This window comes from Coturnix japonica, chromosome 11 (assembly GCF_054131305.1).
Source record: "Coturnix japonica strain WE chromosome 11, WE-NBRP24, whole genome shotgun sequence".
Classification (NCBI taxonomy): domain Eukaryota; kingdom Metazoa; phylum Chordata; class Aves; order Galliformes; family Phasianidae; genus Coturnix; species Coturnix japonica.
Window position 1 is genome coordinate 7,097,795 of NC_140673.1, and position 22,388 is coordinate 7,120,182.

General features: G+C 35.7%; 1 long non-coding RNA gene across 2 annotated transcripts in view; it reads left to right on the forward strand.

The window, feature by feature from the left end:
- The first annotated feature begins 6,871 nt into the window (after positions 1-6,871).
- Positions 6,872-22,388, forward strand: part of LOC107317344 (uncharacterized) — a 33,067-nt gene continuing 17,550 nt past the window's right edge. For both annotated transcript variants that reach the window (XR_014932983.1, XR_014932984.1), the window contains exons 1-2: positions 6,872-10,063; positions 13,612-13,701. This is a non-coding gene — a long non-coding RNA (uncharacterized LOC107317344). The remainder of the gene's footprint in view (positions 10,064-13,611; positions 13,702-22,388) is intronic.

Below are 22,388 nucleotides of genomic sequence, written 5' to 3' on the forward strand. Positions count from 1 at the left end.
TGCGTGAGTTGGAGTAGGAAAGCAACTACTCTTTAGTTCAGTTCTGCTTACACGCTGCCCCGTAGTGGCTGCTGAAGGACTTCTTTCCTATGGTTGTTACTGCTGTTGATTAATTTTAAATATGTTTGATGAGGTAACATCTGATTTTGTTTAAAGTTGTGGTTTGTCTAGGGGATTAAGGCCTGCTGATCAACAGGAAAAGTGAGTCTCTCTGCACTCCTAATTCTGGACCAAGAAACATGTTTACTCTGTTGTCTCAGCTCTATCCTAAAGCTGTGATTCTAAATGATATCATGAACCTAACAGCATTTAATGTTTTATTTTAAAGAGCCCTGGGTTCTGGATGTTGTGTAGGATTTTCTAGCTTTTATTATAATGTATACCATGTTTCTAACCCTAAGTGGTAGCAGTCTTCCTCTTCACCAAACTAACCAGAGTGTCGTTTAAATACACAGCAGAAACAGGAACTGGAACAAATCATTGATTTTAGGAGGTTGGCAAATTTCTATTACTTGGAGCTGACTGGCAAGATGAAGCTCTCATTCTATGTTTTCTAGTCACAGTGTTATTTGATAATTGTTCTACCCTTAAGAATTTGCAGAAGGTTTCTTTTCCATTGTCCCACAAAAGGAGGGAAAGAAACAGCTGCTAACTGGGTACAGAGTTACTGTGTGTAGAGAATAAAAATAATAAGTAGGTAGAGGGTTATTGGCTACATCCCTATTGCTTTGGTTTGATTTGATTTTCTGCTTGGTTGCATCCCCATTATTTTGGTGTGGTTTGGTACTATCAGTTGGGGTTGTAGGAAGTGGAATAAAGAGAAACTCAGTTTATATTAGCTGGTTAGGTGAAAGAGGAGTGAAGGGAATCTGATTCAGGGTTGATAATAAGTCAGATATGTAATTCTTTTTTTAATCTTGATTAGATGTTAAGTTCTCCTTTTCCTTGTGTAATTAAAGAAGCAATGCTGAAACAGGGTTTTAGAAAAATGTTTTATTGTCTGCTTTAGAGGTGATGACATTTTTGGGGGGGAACTTGTCTGTGAAGAATGTCATACTTTATACGAGTGCACTGAAAATACTTAATGTTTCCAAAGGACTGTAGTAGTGGTGCTACTTCTGAACGAGATTACTGGTAAAGCCGGTATAGAAGTACACTGTAGATGCAAGCACCTGTTAATCAGCATAATTTTTTTACAGGTGTCTGTGAAATATATGGAGTTGTACAAGACAGAAACACAGACATATGTGGGTACTGTATGAAGTAGGCAGGTTTAATAGAGAAACAGAGAGTTAGGCACTTCTCAAAAAAGCATCATTTCCCTGTTAAGAGGTGCTCCGTGTTTACAATTTACTTGTGTTGAAATTTGATTTCAATTTTAGTTTGTGGAGATACTCTCCTGGTAAGTCATCCCTGGGTATTTAGAATTCATACTAAGATTTTATTCTGTGGAAACGTAAGTTGTGTTAAAGCTAATATGAATATTTTTAAATATTGACATGAAGTAACTCAGTTTGCTTTGTTTTTCTTTCAGCTGTCACTTCACCTTTTTTTTTTTTTTAATCAAGGACTTTGTTTATGTGTTAGAAAACAAATTAGTAGAATAAATCCTCTTTCTGTCCTTTTATGAGTAAACATCATCTTTCCTTTAGATCACCATATGGCTCTGGTCTTTTCAGATTTAAAACTGGCTACGTTTAAATATAAATTGCTGCATAAATAGAAATAAAAACGTATAATTAAAGATTACATCAGAATGAAATGTTGGAATGGCATTCTTTGTGAATGCAACAAAATATATGAAAAATTCAGAGATGCTCATGAACCAGAAGTGCTTCCCTTGAAACATTATGGAATTCTGCTTCTTATTTTCTAATATTTTTTCTCTAAAATGTGGACAAGTACAATAAAATGTATCTCAACAGAGTGAAGTTACAGTGTATTTTTGGGTACATGTGAATTTTACCCCTATAAATATATATAAAAAAAAAAATTGAAGGTAATCGTGAGGATTATAATGGTCTTATAAAAGACCTTAGATATCACAAATGTATTATTCCTTATGGAGTTTTTGATGTTAAAATAGTATGATCACATAGAATAAGTGAAACCTGGAGAACTACAGTTGAAGTATGTCCTACATAAATAAGAATTGTAGTGTTGGTAGTAGAACATAGTGGACTGACAGAAATGTGAGCTGGCTGATAGGCTTTGAAAATAGAGAGGGTACTAATGCTCAATATGAATAGAAAAAAATTTTTATACAGTAAAATATTTATCATTTATTATTGCTTCAATGCCATATTTTAAAATTGAATATTACATCTAAAAATACATAATTTGCAGCGTGTGAAATTACGGTTGAAGTCGGACTAAGTAGTAGATGAACAGAAAATTAATCCCACAGTTAAGCCTTAGTAATGTAGGATGTTTTAATACTAAATATTTATGTTAAGTGGTAGGTGATCAGAAAATTAATTCCACAGCTGTGCCTTAGGAATGTCTGTAATGTTTTAACTTTAAATACTTCTCGTAATTTAGAACATAAAGAACTTTGCAAATAGATGCTGTAACTGAAAACAGAAGCTTTAATGAATGCTCTTAGAATATATATATATATATATATATATATATATATATATATATATATATTATTTTAAAGCTGTGGGTCAAAGAAATGTAAGGTACTACTAACTATCTGCCTCTATTTGACTTCTGAAATAAGCTATGAATGAGGGATTGGATACCATATTTCTTGGAAGGTTCCATGCAATTTTTCTTACAGAGTAGTTAAAATTTCTTGCTGTTATATTCAGCAGATGGCAGCATACATGTTAGCTGGCTGGGTATCTGCTCGTATCTTTAAGATGCCATGTCATTGACTATCAAAATAATTACTTTGTTGGTGCTTTCAAGGTCAGTCATACTGGAAACTTCATCTTTCAGTGTAAAAATGATCATCTTTACCCTGATGGGGCACTCACAGCAGTTAGGAATTAGTGGGGAATTATATCACCTTATTCCTAGAATACAACTGTATATGAAGAAGAAAAACATTTAGAACCAGGGTGAAATTCAGGACCCCAGCATTTAATTTCAAATTTCATATTTTCGTATGTGCATCCTGAAGCACTACCAGGATTGGGTGGTGAAGAACAGGTCCTGCAAAGTCATGCAAAATGCTATGCTGGAACCAAACAAATGTTTTTGTGTTACTTTTTAACAGCAATGCTCACCTCCTTTGAATTAATCCATATTTTTTTTTGTTTTTAAGGTAATGCTGTATATTGTAGCTGTATAGTGTAGCTATCATACTATCAACCATCTGAATAAGATCAGTGAAAGCATATGATAACTGCTTAAGACAATTTGCAATGACAGGCAATTTGTCTTCCCTCTCCTCCTCCACCCTTTTAAAATAATTTTCTGTGTGTCAAACAAAAAGGTATTTGTTTACATCTTGATTTGTATGTCCTAGGCTCCTCTGCACTTGTGTAGAGTCAAACTTGTCTTCTACTAAGTTCTTCCTGCTTTGTAATGGCAACTGAATTTCTTCAGAAGATTGATGAGCTTAGTGATTGTGTTGCTCAAATAAAAATACAAGCCTAGTACTGTAAGGGTCTCTAAAAATGAAGGAGAAAGTGTGTAGGTATAAAGTCTGCATCCTATGCATTAAATAACTGTGAAATGTGAACATATCTCTTACAGCCAAGTTGACGTATTAGACAACAAAGAAAGGTAGCAGAAGAATTAACTCCTAATGAGCTTAATTTTGTTTACATTATTTTTGTCTTTCACATTTGCTTTTTTAGTTTACTCATGCTCTAAATTTTTTTCTGTAGTATGGAAATTGAAGATTGATAGTGACAGGGAATGGGTGACCTCAGAATGACTCTCTTGTATTTCTTTTGAGTCAGGCTTTTTTCTTGCAATATTCATGGAAGAGTATGGAAGAGTATGTGGACAATAATAATGAATTTCTGGTCAGCAAGATATAAATTGATTTGATAAGCTCATTATTGTGTACAGAATCATAAAGCAATAATTAAAAAAAAACAACAAACAGGTTGGGTGGAACCTCAAAAGATGGTAGGATCCAGCCTTTCATGGGAAAAGGGAGCTTATAAGAGTTATGTAGTATATACAGCTTCAGTACTCTCTTTGTAATTCACGCTGTTTCTATCCCGGTGTATGCAATCAGTATTAAAGTGCATCTTTGAAATGGGAGACATAGCAAGTTTTCTTGTAATATATGAATTTTTTGTCTGCCATAGTTGTGTGAAGAAAAAGCGATTGAGAGAGTTATGAAAATCTGTTTGTAAGTTACTGTGCTGCTGCTGTCACTGCGTAATAAATATTTACATATACAAGAGAACAAGCTGAAGCTTCTGGAATTTCTATTTCATAGCCAATTGACATCTTGGACATTTATTTCTGAGCATATCAAATTTTATAAAGAAACATCTAAAGCTGCATTTCAGAGAACAAGTACAATTTTATTGATATCTTTCATATCTTTGGGAATTTTTGAAGTTTTTTTTTTTGTTTTGTTTTGTTTTTTTTAAAGTAGCTCATGTGAACTTTATTTCATTAAGAATTTGCTTTTAATTCCTTAATTTTACAGTAAAGATTGTTATGTTAATGAGGCTTCTTAGATAAAGTTCTGTGTGAAAAGACCAAAAATAGCAGAAATGGCTTTTCTCTGTAACATTTTAAAAGAAGCTGTTATAATATATTCTGCTTTAAGTACCTTGGAAGGAATATTAGATATAAAAATTAACCTGACATTAATTTGAGTGTGGAAGTACAATCAATACAGTGCGTTGCACTTCTTAGGTTTTTCTTTTTTTTTGAGAAAAATGTATATTAAAACTTCTCTCATTTAATCAAGTCTTTAAAGAAATATTACTGCAAGTTTTTTAACAGTCTTGCTTTTCTTCCCAAAGTGTTAAATTATAGCTTTTAAAAACATGCTCAGGATTCTAATGTGGCTTGAATCTTAAGTTCTACGAGACTTGACTAAAACAAGAAGATCAAAGCAGGATCAAAGACACTCATCTAAGAGTAAAATCAGATCTAGCAGTGGGTGCTTTTTCAAGATGCTTTACATGAGATAAGAAAGATTTACAAAAATGTCGCAGCTATTGAAGCTAGCAAAGCAAGGTATTTAAAGTACTCATGTAAAATTTTGCTATTCGTTTTTTAGTAGACTTCTGAATATAGACTTGGGCTGGTTGAACACTTCCTATGAAAACTGTTATTTTATATTGCAAATATATAGGACCTACATGCATAGAGGAACAAGTGAAATAGTTTTCATGATTTTGGCAAACAGTTTTCAATCTTTGTTGGGAAAAATACTGCTGATGGGTTTTGTTGTTTGTTTGTTTGGTAATTAAAGAACATCAGAATATTACTTGGAAGGAGATCATTCCTGTTAGCTCTGACCTAGTCCATTATAGACTTTTTAAAACTTTGGAATGGTAATGTAGAAGGTGCTTACACTATAGACATTCATTAATTGTTATATGTGTGTGTGTGTGTGTATATTTATATAAGTATATATATATGTTGAATTGAAAATGAGACAAAAGAAGGGGAGAGACTGTGAATGGAGGCATATAAAGAGGAAACATGACTAAGACAAAACTTTTGAGTCATAAACCTTAGTCAGAATTTGGCAAAGCCTGTGTCTTAGAGTACGAGTACTGTTTGTGGTGATGTCTTAGGGAAAGAACCAGTTGCTCTGCATGGAAGCACACCCATTGTACTGCTACCATAAAATAGTCTTAGAAAATAGAAATGAGCTAAAAGGTGGAACTTCAGGTATATTCAAGGATAAGTACAGTTAGACAGGATTGCTCATGTAGGTGGGAAAATTATGACTTTACTCAAATCTCACTCTTTATCTGTGATAAGTGCGTGCCTTCCAGTATTTAATTGTTTAGATAAGAGCTAGTTTTTGTTTTCTGGGTTGTTTTCTAGGCTCAGGCTTAACTGCTCTAAAGCTAGTACATTGGGAACAATAGGGCTGAATCAAACTGCTTCCAAGAACTTGGGGATAGTTTATGGTAGAGGAAAAACAGTGGGGTGCAGAGATTGTGGGCCTTATTTTGCTGCTTCTGTTCATTTCAGAAATATAATTGCAGGAAAAATGTTGTTTCTGATTAGTCTTGTGCTGCCTGTTCTGTGTTTATTCATAGTTTGTCTGTACAAGGTCAGATACAATCTAGTTATTGCAGTGGTCTCTACACTTTATTTATTTTTGTATGTTTTTATTGCTGTGGTACTCCTTCAAATCACTGCAGTGTAGATTACTGCAAGTTAATAGGAGATTAAATGAAAGCTCCTTACTTATATTTGCTCGGCTCTCTAAGTGCAGCATCTCATCTTGTGCAGACCAGGAGTAATTTTTATGCCAGATTAAGTACTCTAAATACAGACAGCATATGAAAACTAAGCCAGCAGGAGTTTATAATCACAAGCAAGATGGAAAGTTAAGCACAAAAGATATCCATAAGCTTAAATATATAGCCATAGGACCCTTGCATTATCAGATGTGTAAGAATTCAAACACTTATTCTTCTGTAGATGTTCAGTGGCCCTATGGGAGCCAAATTTTAGCTCATGAGTTTGCAATGATGAAGCAGCTCAGATTCAGAGGTGATCGTCCCTCTGGACTCAGCACTGGTGAGGCCACATTTAGAGCAGTATGTTCAGTTTTGGGCCCTTCTCTACAAGAAAGACATCGAAGCCCTGGAGCATGTGCAGAGAAGGGCAAGCAAAGCTGGTGAGGGATCTGGAGCACAGATAATATGAGGAGTGGTTGAGGAAACTGGGATTGTTCAGTCTGGAGAAGGCTCAGGGGGAGGCGTATTGCCCTCCACAACTCCCTGAAAGAAGGCTGTGGTGAGGTGGGGGTTGGCCTCTGCTCCCAGGTAAATAGCATATATTATATGATGAGAGGGAGTGGCCTCGAGTACCATTAAGGGATGTTCAGACTGGATTTTAGGAAGAATTTTTTCTCTGAAAGAGTGGTTAGGCTTTGGAACTATTTGCCCAGGGAAGTGGTAGAGTCAGTCTTCCTAAAGGTGTTTAAGGAATTTCTTAGAAGGAGGAAGCAGAATAAAGATGGTTGTTATAGGTAGCATGTTGCTGTATGAAAGATGAAGTGTGTACAAAACTTGTTTCTCAAGCTTGAGGGCTGTCTCACAGTACCAGAGTAGCTGTGACCCATTCTCTTATTGATTTAGTGTGTGACTAGGGTTTTTGTCAGCTGCAAGTGTTCTGTTAGCTTTTCTGGGGAACAGAAAGCTTTTCCCCTGTTGTCCAGTTTAGTTTGGTTGGCAACTTTACACTAGCAAAAGCACTGTCTTGTCTGGTTGAAAAGGAGTTCTGAATGTTACAGTTTATCCACACATCAGGTCACGATTTGGTCAGAAGGGATCTGGAGCCTCAATAAGCTGCAGAGCATGGCATTAAAGAAGAGACATAAGAAAGAAGGCATTGTAATGGGAAGAATTTGTAGTTTCAGCAATGGACACAGGAACTGATGACAATTGATGTGCGAGGCAGCAATAAGAAGTTCCTCGATGAAAAGTATTTAGGGCAGTACCTGACAGACATTAGCATGATGCACATTAGCTTCTTAAGACTAAACAGAAAATGATAATTTAGATTCTAAGTAGTCTTGCCGATGGCTTATTTCCCCCATTACTTGCATGTAAGAAAAACCCCTAAGTGTCAGTCTAGCAGATAAGAAAAAGTGACAGCAGTGTTAGGAAGGCTGTGTACATATTTCACTGAAAGTGTTTATATGTATAAATCTGGGGGGATGATGCTTTTCATGATGAAATCCAGTTAAGAATTAAAACTGAGAAACACTAAAAGGAGTATAAAAATGTTTTCTATATGAAATCTATTGGCAAAGAGTTTGCCAGTGAAGAAAACTTAATACTTTTGATCAATAATTTTTGTTGGGCCGTTTTGTTTTTTGTTTGTTTGTTTGTTTTTTAGTTTTGTTTTGTTTGTTTAGATTTATAAAATGTCATGGTAATTCTTATAAGTGAACTTGTCTCTCTCTGGGTTTGGACACAACTCAAAACTAAAATCTCGTTGTTTAAATGTATGTGAAAATACCTATTTGTTATCCTCACTGGTTTGATAGTAGCCTTCCAGAAGCACAAGCAGACTAGGAGTCGTTCGTTATACGTTTGATGTGATGGTGGGAACAAGAAGTGAGGAAAAAAGCCAATTCCATTATTATGTGAAAGCAACAACCTCAAAACAATTCTGTTTTTTATTTATTAACTGCTCACTTTAATTGCTCCATAACCACAAAGGAAATATCTTTCATTTAAGGCACTACAGAGAGAGTACTGTCTGAACAGGCCTTATTGCTTACTATCCTTCATGAAAAAATGTGGCTTTTAATGAAATATGCATAAAAGTCATTTCTGATTTGTGACCTACATAATCATACCTGTCCTGAGAGGCTTGGCTCAAAAATTGTTCTATTCCAAATAATTAAATTTCTCTTTTGTATTATTTCTCATTAATTCAATATTCTTCTAAAAAATAAAACTCCCACAATGGTTTTAGCATTCAGCCTTTCAGATTTATGAGCTATTTTTATGCTAATACTGTTCTGTAAGACAAGACTCCTTGATCAATTGCCAGGTAACTGTTCCATTCTTTTCCCAGCACCCTGCTAATCCAGCACAGTAACTTATTTTTAATTGAGTCACTTCATTGTGCAGAAAATTCCTTTTAATTATACCCATAAACATTAACAGTATTTTACAGAAACAATTATTTAAACATAATCATTTTCCTTCTCTTCACCTCCTTTTTTTCCCTTTTTTTTTCTTTTGTGTGTGTGTTCTTGGAAATAATAAGTTCCAAAACAAAGAAGGGACAAACTGGAAAAATTAAAGAAGCTTATGGTCATTAAAATTATTCCCCAAAGTTCAAGACCACTTTTATTTAGAAATAAGTAAGCTCTAAGATAATTACTTGAGAAGCTTGAAAGTGATTTCAATGTACTTTTAGGGGGAAAAAAAAGAAAGTACAGATGTTCTGCTTGTCTGCAGGGAAATCTTAAACTATATCTGAACCGAACAGGAGTTGCACATACAATGAGACTGTAATAATAACTAAAAAGAAGGGATTCAGGTTGTAACTTTTTCGGGTTGAAATATGAGAGACTGCAATAAATATCTTATTCTTTAAATAACGACTTAAGAGTGCATTATAATTTGTCATCTAAATGCAGGAATGCAGCTAAAACTCTACGGATGTAAGAAACGTAAGAACTTTCAAATTCTGGTCTGTTTCAAACTTAGGTTCTGCCACACTTATTTCACTAATACTGAAATGAATTTCACCCTTGTTTAAATGTTCAGTCTAAGGCCAACTGCAATGACCTCTCAAAAGTGACCTTTCATTACTGTCAAACTTGCAGTAATTTGGTTCATTGAAGCTAGAATACTTAAAAACAAACCAAAAACAACAACAAGAAAAACCATCAGCTTTTACATCATCTGTATTAATGAATCCTGAATCACTTTCCACTCTTGTATTTATTATTTGTCATATTTGCATTTCTTTATGTGACAAAGAAGAACATAGATGGTCAACATATTTTTCTTGCAAAATCAGATGAGGAGCAGATGTTTTGCACTCAGTACTTCTAGCTGTATGCTGAGAGATGATGAACAGGTGCAGGTAAAAGTCTTTATTTATTTATTTATTTGTTTGTTTGTTTGTTTGTTTTGCTCAAGTGTAATAATAGTCAACCAGGCATTTAAATTATTATCCTGGAAAGGTAGTTCTAAAAGTGTTCTTTTTTAACTCTTAGGCATGGTGCATGCCAGTACTTAATAGGTCTTAACAGATGTCTTGAATCTGTATGATAAGCTTAAATTCCGTGTACTTAATATCAAACACTTACATGGTAACCAATAATTTGTTTTTATTTTATTTATTTTTATTTTTTTCCCAGAAGTCAAGCTGCTACTTAGCACTGTAAAAGAAAGCATTTCTGAGTTGGACAGGAATTGAGGTATTTTTTAGTTGACATTTTCCTTGATGTTGATTGCAGTAGTTTAAATATTATACCTGTTGCCCAGCTGCAAATGACAGCTTGTCTTGCTAGCAGAAGAGCTATACCTATAGAAGTAAATATTTTTGTTCATACTAATTGAATCCATTTTCTCCCCAAAGCTCAGGATTTTCCTCATATGCCATGACTTTCTGTACTGTTTTCAACTTCACATCCCTCCCCAGTCCAAATATGGTTTCTATCTAGTATGTTTGCCATTGACTGTTAACTTTTTTTCATGAATGATTTTAAGATTATATATGTTTTCTGCTTGTTGTATGTCCATACACCATATCCTGTGTTTTATTTTTAAAAGACTAGTGTGTTAGTAGGGATGAAAACTCCTGATTTTCCTTGGTACTGTATTCTGTGTCAGATAGAATGCCTTGGAGTGAATAGAGTGCATTTCATAGAATAATAGGATTTTTAGAGTTTGAAGGGATCTGTGAAGGCCTTCTAGTCCAACTCCCCTGCAATGAAAAGGGACATACCACATCTAGATCAGGTTGCCCTGGGATTTATCCAGCCTTGCCTTGAAAGTTTCCAGGGACGGGGTGCCAACCACAACACTGCTGAGCATCAAGTCCAGTGCCCACGAATGTAGACACAGGCACAGGATGAGCACTCCTTTAAAAGGACTCGTAGAATACTTATGCTGCAGGCTCTGAACCAGCTTCCAGCAATGACACCAGTACAGTAGTAAAGATAAAAGATTATAACTGAGCTACAAGAAGAGAATGTGAAGTCTAGGTGAACCTTGTGATTTTCTGAAAGTAAATTCTTTTAAAAGCTGCCAGATGTGTTCATGCCCCACTGCATGAAGATGATGAGAAAATTTTCTGTTCTGATGTTCTATTTTAGACAGGATCAATAAAGAAATTGGTAATGACCGAACGTTACCTTGGCTCAGCTTAAAATCAGTGCCAAAAGGTAATTAAATGTTGGTGTAGGTCAACATCCTCCCACCAGTCATTGCAGATGTACAGCACTTTTATTTTTATATACAACATTTTTACTTTTTCAAAGTCAGCATCAAATTCTTTATATTAGTACCGCCCATAGTATTCAGTGTCCCCTGTATTTGTGGCCTGATTTTTCTTTTAATAACACATAGAAATCAAAAGCCTTTTGGTGGAATATCATTTCAGTTGAATACATGTCTTACCATTTGCAACTTCAGATGATAAAATATAACCTTCATTTCCACAAGGTGCTTGCAAATTTTTACTTGTACAAAAGAAGCCATTTTAAGTTGATTTCTGAAAAGCTGGTATCACCATATTCCTTGAACCTTTTTCAGTTAACCATATTCTCCAATTAGAGATAAATTCCTGGTCTGCTGGGTGTTTACATTTTCAAACACCCCAACAATAGGTATATTCAGATCTCAAAAAGAAGGTATTTAACAGACAATAGTACAACTGTCTTCTCATCCTTTTCAGTGTTTTATGTGGATGAAAGTACTTTGAAGACTTCAAAGTACGTTTGTCTTTTAGCATCATTTTTCAGCTGGGAAACTGGAAGATCTCGATAGCATTTTTAAAAGCATCCAGCTGATTATTATCTTCTCAGACAGGGCGTGGGAGAGAGAAGGCAGTGAATTGTAACACGTGATACCAAAGCAGTCTAGGAGTCCATAGATTTATGAAAGTGTTCATTGTAAAACCTGTCTCTCACTGTTATTGATGATTCCCTTACAGTATGCAGTATACAAAATAGTTCACTGTACTAAGGAATGATCTATACTTTTATTAACTATATTATAAGGTTTATCTTGAACACGCTTTACTGTATGGTTAGCGAAAACTAAAACACAGATCTGTTAAAATCTGTTAAGAAGTCTTGCATTGTTCTGAATTTTGGATTGAATCATAACAGTTTAAAGTATTTTTAACAGCAGACATGAAGTGTCACACTGAATTACTTCTGAAACATCAATTTCTGATGATTTCTTTATGAAGAAAAACAACTCTGTTTGTTGTTTATAGATTCTTGTCCTTGAACATTCTGATTGATCAAACCCTAAACAGTATCAAGACAGAGTAAACAAATCCCAGAACACTAGGAGAGATGTTAAAACACCAACATGCTGTTGTATTATGGAAATTTGCAGTGCAGAACACATGCACATTAAAACACAGAAAAAGACAACTTATTGTTTTGGTTGTATTTGAGAGAATAACACATTTCAATGAAATAGTATGGAAGATTAATCTATTAATTATGTATAAGCTGACCTTCTGTGTCCTTGGGCTCTCATTGCTATCTCACCCACTCCCAGTGCCACTCTGATTTAATTTTAATTGGAACTACAGTTAGAATCATTGAGTCACTCAGGTTGGAAAAGATCTTAAAGATCATCAAGTCCAACCATGACCTAACTGTACTACCCCAACTCTTACAGCCCTATTCTAAATCATGTCCCTGAGTACCACATCCAAATTGTTTTTAAACACATCCAGGGATGGTGACTCAACCGCCTTCCTGGGCAGCCTATCCCTGTGCTTAACAACCCTTTCTGTAAAGAAGTGCTTCCTGATATGCAACCTAAACTTACCCTGGTGCAACTTAAGGCCATTTTCCCTCATCCCATCACCAGTGAGAAGAGACCGACCCTGCTGTTGCTGTTCCTTATTGCCAGTTTCATTTTAGGTTTTGTTGCTATACTGCTTGTTTCCTTGAATGTGGGAGGACTACTTCTGAAAGCAGGTAGCATGCATTCTCTAACAATCTTTTCTCTGCTTCAAACAGAAAACCGAATTCTAAAGTAGCAGAGATTGCAGATACGACTGAAGTATGTGCTGTTGTTAGGATTGCACATGATTTCCTCCCACATTTGCGAGCTCACCTTACAAATCTAAGAATGATTCATCAAAAAGCATTAGCTTTTTGGCCATCATCATACCCATCAGCAGCCATCTTTCGTCACAGCAGTTACCACTGTCTGTTTTCCTAGGATAAATAGATGTGGGTTATATAGAGGGATAAATCCTAATGCTAAGGGTTTTCTTTCAGTTTTCTCTTTCCCTAAACCCTCAGTCTTGTCAGATCTTTAGAATGGTCCATTGTCATAATATTATATCTTTAAGATGCATGGAAGTAAATATTAGTGTTTTCCGAATTGTATGTGCTCAGTCACGTTCTGTAAGATCTAGCCTGCTTGTAAACAGGTACTATGGTAACATTTTAATTCTTTTGTGTTTCCCTATCTGAGTTTGTCTCTGCCTTAGAATGAAAGAAGGTTGGAGGAGGAAATGGGAAGGACGGGAAGGAACAATGAACACACTATTTGGTAGCTTGTTTGTACATTTAAGTTAAAAAGTTATGATCTAGACCAACCTGGCACTGGAATAAAATATAAATTTGCTGTTGAATGCTCAGACTCCAAACAGGTGAAAACTTTTCAGATTTTATATATCAGTTTAAAAATGAGAAAGAACTGTCTGTGTTTCATTTTGTTTATAGATTTTTATTTTAATAATAAAGGTAAATTCTGTTTTTTTCCCCAGGAAATATCTGGGAATGATGTCTCCATTTAATCAAATTTAACACTGGAGTGTTGTCATAGAAGATGACGCTCACTATGTTATTGTAACCAGGTAACGATGACTTTATACTGATATTCTTTGATTATTAGTTGCATATAATGTTATATCACTGCTGACTGTGAAATGGACCTAATATGCAAACTTGAAGTGTTAGAATCAATTAATGAATGACCATATTCCTTCCCTTATAATATCAGAAAGTGCACACAGTGTATTAAGAAATGAAGTCAGGAACTGTCAGATGCATTTCACCCAAAAGAAAGTTTAATCAGTTTACTCCAGTGTAATTGTGAAGCAAGAATAAGGATGCTACAACTTCACTTTCTTCAGTCATGGAGAAAAACAGTTGGCATAAAAGTCTATGTGTAAGATAAAAGTATTAGTCAATGAAACCGTAAAAGAAAAATGCATTTTTGGTCCCATTAATACTGCTGAAAAGGCAGAGCAAATTTTGAGTGAGAGAGCAAATTTTTGTTCAGGTCTCTTGGAACTGGAAGCTAGGTTGGGTAGAAATTGACTGGCTACAGTTCATATTAAAGTAGTACCAAGGCCTTGAATTACTTTGATTGAGAGAGTCTTTTAAATTGATCAGAGAGTCTAAAGGGATTAATAATTGCTTGCAGAGGCCAAAAGATGACTACTGACCTTTTGGTTCTTTTACCAAATAGATAGTTCCCTTTTTGCTCTCAGGTAGTAGAATTGGCTGATGTTTCACACAATTAACTTTTCAGATGGACTTTAGTAATGATTTAGCTAATTACTGTACAGTGAAGTATGCTATGTCTGTGATAAGTGTTCCTCGAATAGCATTTAATCACTGATGCCTGCTTTATTACCTGGGTTAGTTGCACACAGACCAAAGCAATCTGTACTTGTGAATTATCTTATGTATTTGTGCAACAGCAGCTGTGATGCATATAGCAAGTTTTGTTCTGAACTTTAGCGCTTGACTCAGGTATGAGATGAGCAGGTGTGTGGCTGTTACAAGCAGAGGACAAGGAAGACTTGCCAAATAAATAGTTTACCTATGAAATATTTCTGAATTACATTTAGAACAAGGCTCTAAGCTTTGTTTCTATCTGCCTTAGTTTGCCTAAAGCATGATCTCAGGTATTTTCTCTTTCACATTTTGTGTGCCTGAATTCAGAATTTCAGGAATTGCTCGTGTAAGAACAGCAGGTTGCTCACTCTTGAGCACATGATTATTTTTCTACACAGATAAACTCAATTAGTTGGAAGAAATGAGAAACATTTGATCCTCCATTGGTTTGGGTAATTGCAGCAAAAGAGGAGGAGGTTAGCTACTTTTGATTAGGACTCTCTGTATCAGTATATAAGTCACCACTGGTTTGTGATATAATTTGTAAATGCCCTGTTAGGTCTCATGGATTACTCAGAAATCCTTGCCAGCTTTTTAAAATTTTTTTTTATTTTATTTTTTTTTTTAAGATTCATCTGTTTAACATTTCTAGTTAATTTGCAATTAAGGGGCACTAATTGTGTTTAGCTTGGCATCTTCCTCCCCACAGAGACTGAAATAATTCAGACTGGAAATAGCAAACATTCCAGTAAGTATATATAGGCAAAATTGTGACATGGAGTGATTTGCTTGCATGGTAACTATTCAGTCTGAGGAGAGGACAGAAAGCGTGTAGAATAATGCAAGTGAAACTAACAGAACACAGTCCAGCTTTGTTTCAGTACTGCCTCTGAACTTCAGGTCTATTTTGCTAGAAACTGTTGAGGAGCCCCTTGGCAGAGGTCAGAGCCTAGTCCCCATTCTGCCACATGCTAAGCTTGAGGGTCCCCACAGTTGTAGCCATGCTGTGTTAAACTGGGTCACTGGAAACTGGAGGGAGGAAAGTTTGTGAAGTATTTTAGTGAGAGGAGGGGTTGGATCTGTAATGAGTTGTATGCTTCTTAGGACATGTTAATTCACATTTATGCGTGTATGTTACTTGCAGTTCCAGGGTGACAGTGGAAAAATAGCGATAAGCCTAGTGCTCTTTGTACGGAGTATAGTGCTTAAATAAGGCCATAATCTAAATCTTTAACTCCCCCCCCCCCCCCCACACTGAGAATTCTTATGGCTTGTGTTTAGATATACTACCTTTTATATGCTATATACCTGTGCATGCATCAAGAGGGAACATGTTGAATTCCAGGTGATGAGAACTTGTTTCTAAGCCCCAAGTATCCCTGGTTTCAGCATCTCAAATTTTAGACAGAAAAAAAAAAGGCTTTGCCTTGACACAGCAAGCATTTCTAGGACTTGAACAATTTCACCTTGGAAGACCTGAGCTCTGAAAGTCTCATTTTGTTTGAAGAAAAACTACGTTATTTGGCATGATTGCTATACTCTCAAGAGAGAAATATTCAGACGTGGAAGGCAGCTCATGTGCATATGAAGATGATATGCATTTGCAGATTTGAAAAGAAGTTTGTGCTGCTTTCATGCTGTGTGCTTTAGGCAAATGCAGTGATCATGTCTCCCCAGCTTATATTTATACACTACTTTTGTGGAGTTTAACAAATCTGTGTGATTATGAATATTGCACTCACATCTGCTGGTTTTTTAATCAAACCTCTAAGACTCCAGTTCTCCATCAGCTAATTATCTAGCATAGTTTTGTCTATATATTGATACCCATTAAGCATGGTGGTGATTTGCAGGTTGGTTATGCGGGAGTTATTTGAAGGAAAACTGAGTTTAACTGGTTTCAACTGTATGCTGAACAACCACGAAGTATGATGGACCCCTAAAAAACTGTAATGGGAAGATGTATTCAGGCTGAAGCCTGAATCCATACCTGTAGTTCGTAAGAAAAGTAAAACTAATTGCATAATAGAAGTAGAGCATTATAATTGTGGTATTTGACACAAAACATTATCAGTGGAACTTCTTATTCTAAATAGTTGCCAGTAGAAACAGTTTACTGTTTTTATTTGAAAGGAAATGGGTCATAAGCCTATTTGTACCTGCAGTCTGCTTACATTTTATTTGCTTATAAATGAATGCTGACAGAACTTAGCCACAGAGGTGAATGTTTGCCAATACTGTTTAGGCTGAACAACATCTGCAAGGCAGGATGGACCTTCAAATGAAATGTCAGAAAATATTGTGACCCTCAGCGTTTTAATGGGAAATGGCTGAAGGTGAAAACAGTGAAACATTTGATCAGTTTGTGTTTCATTTTAACTACCATGTTCTGGTTTTCAGTAAACCACCACGGACTAATTTAATGGGAAGCAGTCATTTTATTTTACTTTCTAAAACATGATGAATCTATGTAGTACAAAACATAGTGGTTGGAAATTTTGCATGAGGATGATGATTAAAATAGCAAGCATGATATATGCAATTATGTGAGAAATTGTTTATCGATAGATGAGGAATTTACACTGAACTTCCCTGTTGTAAAAGCTCTGTAAACAATACATAGGAATAACAGGAAACGAATGAGACATGGACAGGACGTGGTGGGCATTCATTCAACTTACTCCAGCATAATAAAGAACTACCGCCAGACAGGCATCAGACCAAACCAGGAGGACAGGCATTTTATCATCTTTGTCATTATTTATCCAGCTTCTTTCCTATTACTTAAAGGGAGAAGAATAGCAAAAGAGATGATATACTGACTCCTGAGCATGAATTAAGGATGGCAGATGAGCAGCATATTTTGAATCACTGTCTAGCAAGTCAAGAGAACTAATTTCATTTTTGTCCTACATAAAGCCATTTTTTGCCCTTTTCATATTAGCCGCTGGGTATTTCAAAAGGTAACAGCAATATCAGATAAGTCGATGTTCTTTGCCTGGATGATGTACTCATTTTGGAAGCAAAGAAACAGCCTTGTTCTTGCTCCATTAGCTTCACTGTTAGCACAAGGACAATGTAATTATTTACACAGCCCAATGGGAAAGATTAACTGCATTCAGTTTTGCACTATCTCTTATGTATTTAAGCAACAGAAAGTGATCATTAGGACACTTTCATGCTGCAGATGTACTGTACAGAGTTAGGAGACCACTCATAATAAAAAAAAAGCAGTCATTTATACTGGAGCTGCATTTTTGTTTCTTCATCAAAATGGGATCGGTTCCTTGGTGAGCACATGCTATTGTAGGTCACAGAGCATTTTATTCAGTGAAATGGTCTGTAAAGCTTTTATTCTTACTGTATGACTAAGTTAGTTCTGTAATATGAAGAGCTTTAACTACTAATTGTTGCATCTAATCTTCAAACTTAATCATGAAAGGGATGGTGAAGCTTGCTTTTAAGTACCGCTCCACTTTCAATTACACAACACACCCCATCTGGACCATTATTAAAATGATATTTTAGTTCTTCATAATATGGTTCAAATCATGCTTATGTGGTGTGAAATCTGATGTTAAAAGCTTGCACACGTGTATGAAATAGATATTTCACTCAGTTCATTATAAATGGTTTGGTGGAAGAGAGGAAACAGTTTTGTTTTTTTTTTCTAAGAAGAAAAATATATTTTACGGATGAAATTTATATATACTTCAAAGCTATTTATTCATATTCCATGTGTTCAGTATGACATTGAATCTTTACAGACTGAATGACATCGATCTGTTATGGTAGGAACCATATGAAATAGTGCTTTGCTGTTGCCAACACGTAATACGTGATATCATCCATCATTTTACTGAACATGTAGTACTTTACTGGTGAGATGTGAGAGAAGCAGATGTGGCACTATCATTCCAAAATGTGGAGTCCACTCTATGGATTGCACTTGAAGAAGCTGTTTGTGAAATGGGAAGCTAAATTGCATGTCTGCTTAAAAGACACTGATTTGAGCATCGCTGGAATAATTTGGTTCTCCTCCTGTAGTTTTCAAACATTTTCTTCACTTGCTCCTAATGTTCTTACAGACACTGTAAGAACAAGACTCTGTAAGAACAAGAACTTTCTTTGAGGCTATTCGCAATGCTATTTTTAGATTATTGCTTTATTTTAAACCAGAATAGAATAGCCTTCTAATTTTCCTCAGTGTCTTTTTCTTGTTATTTTCTTGTTAATTCTATTGTTTGGGTAACAGGAGGATATGGTAGATCTCCTTATTAGCTTTCTTAGTAGAATTTGCACTTATCATAGTAAAATAAATCTTATGCAGTGGTGACAATACATATGCAGGGGCTGCCCTGAAAATAGTACCACCTATTTTATTATGTTGGCTCACAAGGACAGAAGCAGATGGTGGTGGTATGGCAGCAGAGAGCGAACCTTTCCACCAATATTCCATTTGATTTTGTTGCTGTGTGGCAGATGTCAGCAGAGGGGCAGTCTGACATGGAAGTGTGTGAGAAGCAAAGGTGTGCAATTGAATTCCTCCATGAAGAGAAAATAGCAACCACAGATATTCATCAATGCTTGTGGAATGTTTATGGAGACAAAGCAGTGGATGACAGCACAGTGAGGCAGGGGGTGGTACATTTCAGCAGTGGTGACAGGATGTGAAAGTCAAGCCATGTTCTGGAAAGTCTTGAATATTTTTGTGAGTGCAGCAGGCAGGCTCTTGTTCATTACTAGAAAAAATGCACAGCTAATGATGGTGACTGTTGAAAAATAGCATTTTGTAGCTGAGAAATTTGCTCTATCAAATAGTGTTATTTGCTTGGAGATATGATTTAGCAGAGGGTTGTTAGAGTTAGGGCACTATGGTTAGGCTGAGGTTGGACTTGATGATCTTTGAGGTCTTTTCCAACCTGAGTAATTCAATGATTCTGTGATTATTGTGCTCTTTTTATCTGATGTAATTTCTATGGAAATAAACAGGATGCATTACTTTCAGAGTGACCTACATAGGTCTGCAGTGAAATGTTTTTGCACAAAGAAAATGGGAAGGGTACTGGATTATAATAGGAAAATCAAAATGGAATGAGCGTGGAAGTATAAAAAATGTTGTAGATACTGAAATGTCTACTAAAATTTGGAAACTTTATTGTATATTGTGAGACAATCTCTTGGCAATAGGTTCCCAAATAGGATTCTGTGAAGATGAACAGCGTGAATATAACAGAGTTGTCTTCAAAACTAATCTTGAAGAGTTTCTGTGAATGATACTATTTGAAAGAAGCACATGCTCTGTTTTCTTTGAGCATAAGAATGAAAAGGGGTGAGTCAGCCTTCTCACACTGAAGGAGAAAGAGAATTCTAGCAATAACAAGATAATGCTTAGCAGTGGAGCTAGGAGATAAATCAGGACCATAACAAATGGCTTTTGACAATCAAAAGTCCGGATTGTATTCTACAAAGGGTGTCTGCATTTTAAGATATCAGAAAATTTATGACTTTAAGACTGGCAACTAGTATGTGCAGCCGGCTTCTAGAAATGAGAGTGAATTTAAACTGCTTGTCTCACCTGTCCTTGACTTTTCTACTGAGATCAATAATATGTATACTCTAAGATCTAGTTGTATCTGATGTGTTATTTTAATTTATTAGATGTATACACTGGTTGATTGAGTCCTCAGTTGACATTCAGTACACTATTATGGTAGTTTGGGACAGATTTGATTGCAAACGAAGACTTCCTATTGGGAATGGGAGAACTAGTTCTGCTATTTTCCTATACTGGCAAATTCAATTGAATTGAATTAATATTTTATTTACAAATAAGTATGGAAGAAAAATGTGAGCAGAAAGAAGGGGGTGGGGGGGAAGGAAAAAAAATCCAGACTAAAATGGAGTAGAAATTAACATGAAGTAGTTAGCTCCTCCTTTCAAATGCTCAGGGACCCACATAGTGGTGGGTTGTTAAGGTAGTATGGTTAGGTTGAGATTGGACTTGATGATCTTTGAAGGTCTTTTCCAACCTGAGTGATTCTATGATTCTATGAATGTAATCCAGTTTATTTAGGTCCAACAGACTGCATTCTTTACAATGTTGACTGTAAATTGCTTAGTTGAACACTTATGACTTGATTATACCACTTGATACTCCTCCTTTTAGGATCTCTTATTGGAGAATACTTGTGTTTGCCTTCATACCTAGTTCCGTGTTGGTCAGCTCGTCAGAGGCTTTCAACTATAATTCTGAAGGCTTAAGATCAGTGACGCTTTTACTGTCAAAGCTTCGGCTGCTGCGAAGAAGAATCTTTCATGTTTATGAACAATTGTTTGCACAGTATAAGTTCTAAAAAATATCTATTTTGTTTTGATAGCTAGTTACTTCTGGCCAGTCTCCTCTATTAGTGTACCTTTACTTCTTTGACTTTTTACCCTTTGTCTTTCTACAGAGTGTTAGACCCACATCTGTGTTTGTATGGCATTGGACAGGATTAATCACCACAGTAAATTCCAGACAAAATTTTGGAGATATTTTAATGAAATAAATGCTGCTTAATAGCTCAGGCTGAAAATGTTCGTAACAACTTTGAAGCTACCTACTATAAATATTTATTACACTGTAATCCTTGCTATTGATTTCCCTCTTAGCAGCCTTTAACTCCTGTCAGTCTGATGAACTGGTAACCCGAGCAGCATAAGACATTTATAAAAGAAGTAGGTAACTATCTAATTCTCCACAGATGCCTTCTCTAATACTTCCCTGTGTAAGAGAAATTTTATGAAGATGAGATACAGTCCTATTTTTAAAATATGTTAAAGGTGTTCAATAACATAGAATAATCCTGATTCTGTAATGGTGCTGGTGAGTGAGCTTTTATGACAAGCATATACTTGACAGTATTTTCATACTGAAGCCCAGTTGATATTTCCACAATGTGCTTTTTATTAAATGAAAATATTTAAATACAAATGCAGTTCTTCAGACAGGGGTCCTTTCTTGTGTTGATCATGAAACAATGCAGTTATTAGTTTTGATTCACCTCAAGGGAGGCATTTTGGACAGTTCAGTTGGGGTGATACAAATTAAAGGAAAAAATGACGGAAAAGCTGCAAATTGTTTAACAGTTATAACAAGGAACTATCCTTAATAGTATAACCTACAGTGTCTGTAATGAATAACTGGTGGCTGAACTTGATTATCTTATTGGTCTTGTCCATCTTACATGGTTCTAAGAGAACACTCAAGGAATGGAGCAGATATTGTACTGTCTCCATTCTTGGAGGTTTTGCCCTGAGATATTGTACTGTCTCCATTCTTGGAGGTTTTCCAGATCAGACTGAGTGTCACCCTCAGCAACCACTCTGGTCTTATAGATGGGCATACTTTGATGCTTGGTTATTTATTGTTTCTAACATGGTGACATTTCCCATATTTGCACTGGAGAGCAGCAGGTACAGTTGAACAGCAAGCGTATATATCTGGCTACCTTTGAGGTGTGCTTATGGATAATTTGCCTGAGAAGTAGAACATATGCTCTTACCATTGTACTCATGATCAAGTCATACAGTATTTGGTACAATATCGAGTATTCCTGAGCCATGGGGCCTCCTCTCTGCTGCATGTATCTGAACTATGACATGTTGCAGTCTAGATCTCTCCTACTTCTTTTCACATGCCATGGGCCAGCAGAGCCTTCCCTGTCAGCAATTTTTGTCTGTCAAGATAAATCATTAGCTGCTATTCCAGAAGCAAAATTACAAAAATAAATGAAGGATGAATAAGGCCCACCATTTTAAAGAGGAGCAGAGTAGAAAATTTACCCTTAATTCTGCAGAAATTTTGTTTCTTTAGAAGCTGTGTCCCTGGGTGCACAGCAGAGGTAACAGATTAAAGGACACCAGCCAACACTGT